The 8,962-nt window shown below is 49.6% G+C and overlaps 1 non-coding gene across 1 annotated transcript; it reads right to left on the reverse strand.

The window, feature by feature from the left end:
• Nucleotides 1-8,460: 8,460 nt before the first annotated feature.
• LOC144504929 (U5 spliceosomal RNA) lies at nt 8,461-8,575 on the reverse strand. The gene has a single exon (XR_013499719.1). It is a non-coding gene; the product is annotated as a U5 spliceosomal RNA (small nuclear RNA).
• Nucleotides 8,576-8,962: the final 387 nt, after the last annotated feature.

Here is an 8,962-nt window from a genome sequence, read left to right on the forward strand (position 1 = left end):
CAAAGGAGGGGCCATCGTCATACTGAACAGAACGGATTACTGCAAAGAAGTGTACCGACAACTGAACAACGAGGAACACTACAGACAGTTACCCGCAGATCCGACCAAAGAACACACCTGTCAACTCAACACTCTGATCACGACCTTTGATCCGGACCTTCAGAACACCCTCCGTGCTCTCATCCCATGTACTCCCCGCGTTGAAGATCTCTACTGTCTCCCGACGATACACAAGGCAAACACACCCGGCCGTCCCATCGTATCGGGCAATGGGACCCTGTGCGAGAACCTCTCCGGCTATGTCGAGGGCATCCTGAAACCCATTGTACAAAGAACCCCCAGCTTTTGTTGCGACACTACGGACTTCCTACAGAAACTCAGCACACATGGAGCAGTTGAACCAGGAGCACTCCTCGTCACAATGGATGTCTCAGCACTCTACACCAGCATCCCTCACGATGATAGCATTGCTGCAACTGCCTCAGTACTCAACGCCGACAACTGCCAGTTTCTGGATGCAATTTTACAATTCATCCGCTTCATCCTGGACCACAATGTCTGCACCTTCAACAACCAGTTCTTCATCCAGACACACGGAACAGCCATGGGGACCAAGTTCGCACCTCAATATGCCAACATCTTCGTGCACAGGTTCGAACAAGACGTCTTCACCGCACAGGACCTTCAACCAATGCTATACACTAGATACATCGATTACATTTTCTTCCTTTGGACCCATGGTGAACAATCACTGAAACAATATATGATGACATCAACAAGTTCCATCCCACCATCAGACTCACCATGGACTACTCTCTGGAATCAGTTGCATTCTTGGACACACGCATCTCCATTAAGGACGGTCACCTCAGCACCTCACTGTACCACAAGCCCACGGATAACCTCACAATGCTCCACTTCTCCGGCTTCCACCCTAAACATGTTAAAGAAGCCATCCCCTACGGACAAGCCCTCCGTATACACAGGATCTGCTTGGATGAGGAGGATCGCAACAGACACCTCCAGACGCTGAAAGATGCCCTCATAAGAACAGGGTATGGTGCTCGACTCATCGAACGACAGTTCCGGCGCACCACAGTGAAAAACCGCACTGACCTCCTCAGAGGACAAACACGGGACACGGTGAACAGAGTACCCTTCGTCGTCCAGTACTTCCCCGGAGCGGAGAAGGTACGACATCTCCTCCGGAGCCTTCAACATGTCATTGATGAAGATGAACATCTCGCCAAGGCCATCCCCACACCCCCACTTCTTGCCTTCAAACAACCGCACAACCTCAAACAGATCATTGTCCGCAGCAAACTACCCAGCCTTCAGGAGAACAGTGACCATGACACCACACAACCCTGTCACAGCAACCGCTGCAAGACGTGCTGGATCATCGACACGGATGCCATCATCTCACGTAAGAACACCATCCACCAGGTACACGGTACATACTCCTGCAACTCGGCCAACATTGTCTACCTGATACACTGCAGGAAAGGATGTCCCGAGGCATGGTGCATTGGGGAAACCATGCAGACGCTACGACAACGGATGAATGAACACCGCTCGACAATCACCAGACAAGACTGTTCTCTTCCTGTTGGGGAGCACTTCAGCAGTCACGGGCATTCGGCCTCTGATATTCAGGTAAGCATTCTCCAAGGCGGCCTTCACGACACACGACAGCGCAGAGTCGCTGAGCAGAGACTGATAGCCAGGTTCCGCACACATGAGGACGGCCTCAACCGGGATCTTGGGTTCATATCACACTATCTGTAACCCCCACAACTTGCCTGGACTTGCAAAGTCTCACTGGCTGTCCTGTCTGGAGACAATACACATCTCTTTAACCTGTGCTAATGTTCTCTCCACTCACATTGTCTGTACTTTAAGACTTGATTAGCTGTAAAGACTCGCATTCCAATCATTATTCATTATTCTGTAAATTGAGTTTGTGTCTTTATATGCCCTGTTTGCTGTTTATGAGCAGATCTTCCACTCACCTGATGAAGGAGCAGCCCTCCGAAAGCTAGTGGCGTTTGCTACCAAATAAACCTGTTGGACTTTAACCTGGTGTTGTTAGACTCCTTACGGGGTTTACAACTGCAGGATAAAAGCCAGGAACTGGTGTAGCAGGAGTAAGGAGGTAAGTCTGATGGGGCTGCCGCCCCCAGAGTGCAGGGGAGGTTGGAGGCAGGGCCTGGAAATGTGCTGCTTGCTGTGGGGAAGTCACTGGAGAGCTTCAGGTGGTGTCCCCAGGAATGTTCGATGTAGTTTGGGTGAGTGGGAAAATCAATGGCAGATGCAGTATAATTTGGATAAATGTGAGGTTATTCACTTTGGAAGCAAAAACAAGAAGGCAGATTACTACCTGAATGACTGTAAATTGGGAGAGGGGAGTGTGCAGCAGGACCAGTCACTGAACGTAAGCATGCATGTGTACAGGCAGTAAAGAAGGCAAAAAAGTATGTTGGCCTCCAAAGCGAAAGGTTTCAAGTACAGGAGCAGGGATGTGTTGTTGCAATTATACAGGTGAGGCCACACCTCGAATATTGTGTGCACTTTTGGTCTCCTTTTCTGAGGAAGAATGTTCTTGCTGTCGAGGGAGTGCAGCAAAGGTTTACCAGGCTGATTCCGGGGATGGCAGGACTGATGTATGAGGAGAGGTTGACTAGGTTAGAACTGTTTTCACTGGAGTTCAGACGAATGAGGGGGGATCTCACAGAGACTTATAAAATTCTAACAGGATGCAGGGAGGATGTTCCTGATGGTGAGGAAATCCAGAACCAGGGGTTTAGGACGGAGATGAGGAAACATTTCTTCACCCAAAGAGTGGTGAACCTGTGGAATTCATTACCACAGGAAGTAGTTGATGCCAAAACATTGAATGTATTCAAGAGGCAGCTGGATATAACACTTGGGGTAAATGGGATCAAAGGATGTGGGGAGAAAGCAGGATTAGGCTATTGAGTTGGACGATCAGCCATGATCATAATGATTGGTGGAGCAGGCCAAATGGCCTCCTCCTGCTCCTATCTTCTACATTTCTACCTGTGGGGTGGGGTGGGGTGGGACCCTTAATGGAGTGCTGGTCAAGCTGCTTTCTGCACCCAGTGGGTTGTTCCATTGGGGTGGGGTCCTTAACAGAGTGCTGATCAGGCTGCTCTCTGCAGCCACTGGGCTGTTCCATTGGGGTGGGGTCCTTAACGGATTGCTGGTCAGGCTGCGCTTTGCAGCCACTGGGCTATGATTTTGTTCTGGCTGTGAGGTGTGGTGAGGGACTGGACTGAGTGCTGGGGTTTTAGGGAGTGGAGGGAAGTGCACCATGCACTGCTTGAGGGCTAATCAGTTCAGGCAGCTGGTGCTCCAAGCAGGGGTGCTCATGTTAACATAGACACTCATGCTGCATATACTCTGTAGCGATTGGGAACCCATTCACAGTGGCACAGTGGTTTGCACTGCTGCCTCACAGCTCCAGGAACCTGGGTTCGATTCCAGGCTTGGGTCACTGTCTGTGCAGAGTCTGCATGTTCTCCCCGTGTCTGCTTGGGGTTCCTCCGGGTGCTCCAGTTTCCTCCCACAGTCCAAAGATGTGCAGGTTAGGTGATTTGGCCATGCTAAATTGCCACTTAGTATCCCGGGAGAAGGTACTGAGGGAACTGAAAGGTCTGTAGGTGGATAAATAACCTGAACCGGATGGACTACACCCCAGGGTTCTAAAAGAGATAGCTAAGGAAATTGTGAAAGCATTGGTGGTGATCTTTCAGGAATTACTGGAAGCAGGGAGGATACCAGAGGACTGGAAAGTAGCAAATGTAACACCGCTGTTTAAGAAGGGAGGGAGGCAGCAGATGGGAAATTATAGGCCGGTTAGCCTGACTTTGTTCATCTTCTTGACTTCGGCAAGATTTTAGAGTCCATTGTAAAAATGAGATAGCAAAATACTTGGAAGTGCATGACAAAGTAGGACTGAGTCAGCACAGCTTTGTCAAGGAGAGGTCATGTCTGACAAATCTGTTAGAGCTTTTTTGAGGAGGTAACAAGGAAGTTAGATAAAGGAGAGCCAGTGGACGTGATTTATTTAGATTTCCAAAAGACCTTTGACGAGGTGCCACATAGGAGACTGTTAAATAAGTTAAGTGCCCATGGTGTTAAGGGTAAGATCCTGGCATGGATAGAGGATTGGTTGACTGGCAAAAGGCAGAGAGCAGAGATAAAGGGGTCTTTCTCAGGATGGCAGCTGGTGACTAGTGGTGTGCCTCAGGGGTCAGTGCTGGGACCACAACGTTTCACAATATACATTAACAATTTGGAGGAAGGAACTGAAGGCACTGTTGCTAAGGTTGCAGATGATACAAAGATATGTAGGGGGACAAGTAGTATTGAGGAAGCAGGGGGGCTGCAGAAGGGCTTGGGCTGGTTAGGAGAGTGGACAAAGAAGTGGCAGATGGAATACAATGTGGAAAAGTGTGAGGTTATGCACTTTGGAAGGAAGAATGGAGGCAAAGATTATTTTCTAAATGGGAAAATGCTTAGGAAATCAGAAACACAAAGGGATTTGGGAGTCATTGTTCAAGGTTCTCTTAAGGTTAACATGTAGGTTCAGTTGGCAGTTAGGAAGGCAAATGCAATGTTAACATTCATGTTGAGAGGGCTATAATACAAGAGCACGGATGTACTTCTGAGGCTGTATAAGGCTCAGGTCAGACTCCATTTAGAGTATCCTGAGCAGTTTTGGGCCCCATATCTAAGGAAGGATGTGCTGGCCTTGGAAAGGGTCCAGAGGAGGCTCACAAGAATGATCCCTGGAATGAAGAGCAATCTTCATTCTTGTATGAGGAACAGTTGAGGACTCTGGGTCTGTGCTCGTTAGAGTTTAGAAGGATGAGGGGGGATCTTATTGAAACTTACAGGATACTGCGAGGCCTGGATAGAGTGAATGTGGAGAGGTTGTTTCTAGTAAAAACTAGAACAAGAAGGCACAACCTGAGGCTAAAGGGATGATCCTTTAAAACAGAAATGAGGAGATATTTCTTCAGCCAGAGAGTGGTGAATCTGTGGAACTCTTTGCCGTAGAAGGCTGTGGAGACTAGGTCATTGAGTGACTTTAAGACAGAGATAGATAGGTTCTTGATTGATAAGGGGATCAGGGGTTAGGGGGAAAAGGCAGGAGAATGGGGATGAGAAAAAAAATCAGCTATGATTGAATGGCGGAGCAGACTCAATGGACCGAGTGGCCTAATTCTGCTCCTATGTCTTATGGTCTTATGGGATTAGTGGGGTAAATATGTGGGATCACAGGGATAGGGCCTGGGTGGGATTGTTGTCGGTGCAGACTCGACAGGCCGAATGGCCTCCTCCTGCACTGTAGGATTTCTATGCTTCAATGATCTTGTGATAATTAGGAGTCTGTCCCTGCCCTTTGTCCCTAACCTGCAACACATGCCTGGAAGGGAATGCTGTAGTTGCACTCATGGCAATGACTCAAGGGGCGCAATGGCCATGCCCACACACCAACCTGCATGCTCTCCCTGCTGGCCATGTTCATGATGCCAACGGCAGGCAAACTAATCAGGTGATGCCTGGCATCACAAATTGTGTCGTGTTGCCAGCATCCACAAGCTGGAGTACTTGGAGTACAGGGGGGTGGAGGGGGTGCTGCTAGGGTAGTTGCAAGCAATGACATGAATCTACACATCTCTCTCTCTCTCTCTAACCCCCACTGTGCAGAATGGATCTTGGGCTAATTGACTTAGAGCTGGCCATCATGGTGGCAACTGAGGAGGAGGAGACGGCTCAGGAAGTGGAAGGCGTGTGGAGGCCACCCCATGGGCAGCCAGTGGCAGGCCCTCAGGAAGTAGGGCAGAGGGCTGCCGCTGAAGGCCAGAAGGTGGGAGAGCAGTCTCCTGAAAGGCTGGCCAGGAGAAGGAAGATGCGGAGGCCTAGGCTGTACTGGACCAGGACATAATTTGAGGGCCTCTTGGAGGCCATGTGCCGTCGCCGGCTCCACTTATCTAAGGACCCAATCTGGCACCTGTGTGAGGTGCTCGCACACCTGGCACCTGAGGGTGACAGCGGCCCTTAACTTCTACGCAACAGAATCATTTCAGGCACCCTGTGGCGACCTCTGCAGAATATCCCAGCCCTCTGTCCACAGATGTGTTCACCAGGTCACAGATGCCTTGTATACCCGGGCAGGCCAATACATCAATTTTGATGTTGGACAGGGTCAGTAGGAGGCCCAGGCTGCAGGCTTCGCCACCATTGCAGGGATGCCCCATGTCCAGGAGGCAATGGATAGGATACGCATCACCCTGGGGTCCCCGCTAGGTGAGGGGCAACCATTTATTAACAGAAAGGGGTTCCCCTCCCTCAACGTCCAGATAGTCTGTGATGATCATCATGCAGGTCTGTGCATGCCACCCAGGGAGTGTCCGTGACAGCTTTGTGCTGAGGCAGTCGGTCATGATTCGATGATTCGATGACCCCTGGGCTCTTTGAAGACCAGCCCAGGCTGCCAGGATCGTGGGGGACCAGGGCTACCTGCTGAGGTCATGGCTGATGATGCCAGTGTGGCGGCCCAAGACCGAGGCGGAGACCTGTTATAATGAGGCCCATGCTGCCACCCGGTCTATAGTAGAGCAGTGCATAGGCCTGCTGAAAATGCAGTTCCGCTGCCTGGACCACTCTGAGGGTGCCCTGCAGTATGACCAGGTGTGTGCCTCACAGATTATAATTGTGTGCTGCATCCTGCACAACATCGCGCAGCAGCAGGGAGACCAGCTGCAGGAGGATGAGGAGGATTGGCGAACTGGATGTCCTGCCATATGAGGAGCCAGAGAATGGACGTTATGTGGCGATGGCAGGTGTCCAGCAGGACAGGGCAGTGAGGGAGGCCCTGATAGCAGCCGCTTCACGTAGCTGCTCCGAATACACTTCCACCACATCCCAGGAGCCACTGCAGCCGCCACCCCCCCACAACCCCAAAATGGCCCCTCAACCCACATGACCTTTCTCCTTCCCCAGCCTCTCAGCCCACCGCTCCTCCCCGACATTGAGAAACATCACAACAAGTTAATGTGCCTGGGCTGGCATTGGTAACGAGTCATTCGTGAAGGCTGAAGGATGATGATGACGACTCGCTGTTGTGACACTGGGATCCTGCACCTAGTGCCACTCAAGCCTGACTCCTACCTGTTCTCTGAATGCACATTGCCAGCTGGGCTTACATAGCAGTAAGAGTTGGGAACACAATGGGTCGGGTGTGCCACTGGGGGGTGGGGGGGTGTTGGGGGGACATAACAGGGGGTGGTGTTTGATTAAGAGTCCAGTGGATGCTGGGAAAAGTAGGGCAGGCAGTCTGTAACATTTGGCTGAGGGACTGGTATCGCACAGCAGTGTATGCTTCGAAGCGTGGGATTAGCTCACTGACAGCAATGGGACAGACTCAGCTCTGTCGGGGTGGAATCAGAGACAGATTAGTCACAGCTGTGAGATGAAAATACGATTTTATTGTGCTCTTATCATTTCCCAAAACTAAACCCTGACTACTGGTGACCTTCACCCGTGCCCTCTTAGTGAAAGTGCAACTTTCGAATCTTGTGTGGCCTACTGCTTCGTCAAGGTGCTCACCCAGGATACACATTGGAGGTGGAGCAGTCCAGCTGTGATCCATGCCCCATTTCCTGTGATGCCCTTGGCGTGCATCCCCTAGGGGCTGAGACCTGGAGGGCCCCGACTGACTTGCGGATAATACTGATTGTTTCTGTGCCACCCTGTTCAGTAAGAAATCTCACAACACCAGGTTAAAGTCCAACAGGTTTATTTGGTAGCACAAGCCACTAGCTTTCGGAGCACTGCTCCTTCATCAGGTGAGTGGGGTTTCAGTTCACAAACAGGGCATATAAAGACACAAACTCAATTTACAAAATAATGGTTGGAGTGTGAGTCTTTGCAGGTAATCAAGTCTTAAAGGTACAATGTGAACGGAGAGAGGGTTAAGCACGGGTTAAAGAGATGTGTATTGTCTCCAGCCAGGAGTTAGTGAGATTTTGCAAGCTCAGGCAAGTTGTGGGGGTTAAAGATAATGTGACATGAACCCAAGATCCTGGTTGAGGCCACCCTCATGTGTGCGGAACTTGGCTATCAGCATCTGCTCAGTGTTCCTAGACTCGCATTCCAACCATTATTTTGTAAATTGAGTTTGTGCCTTTATATGCCCTGTTTGTGAACAGAATTCCCACTCACCTGATGAAGGACCAGTGCTCTGAAAGCTAAAAATCTCCTAAAAAGATATGCTCAGAATGGACCAGACAAACCCAAGAACCAAATGAGTTAAACTCACGACTCCCATAACAGAGAGCCGCAAGCTTTCATTCTGAGATGGATCTATTTCCAGGTACATCACATAGCGCTCACGTTGTTATTTGCTCTGTTTTTCACGTCAAACAAAGCCCTACTTAAAGCAGGGCAACAAAAAATTAATTAAAACTCTGAGTGTTCCTCTCCACGGAAATCTTTAGTAAAAGGCGAAAGATTTATACGATCTGAAGAGAAACCAGAGTGTACTAACAATTACGCTAATCCGACCCTCTGCCCACTGCACACCTACCTCTTTAACATCGCACTGAGTGAACACACTAACAATTAACATCGACACTGGAAATGATCATTTACACTTATTTATATATATATATATATATTAACAGAAACAATAATCCAAAACCATTAATATCCTATAAAACGAGGAATAACTATTGAGCTGTGGCACTATGTTTCAGTTATGCAGATGAGTGAGTGGCGCCTGGCTGACAGCTTCCAACGGAAGGACGAGTTGCGGCTGTGGCCGCTGTGTTACTCGGGTCGTTACCAAATCACTGTTTAAATTGCAAACTCCCGTGAAAAGTGAAGGAGAGGAAACCCGATGTTTGGTGTAGTGAGAGACAGCAACTTC

Source organism: Mustelus asterias, chromosome 15 (genome assembly GCF_964213995.1).
Source record: "Mustelus asterias chromosome 15, sMusAst1.hap1.1, whole genome shotgun sequence".
Taxonomy (NCBI): Eukaryota; Metazoa; Chordata; class Chondrichthyes; order Carcharhiniformes; family Triakidae; genus Mustelus; species Mustelus asterias.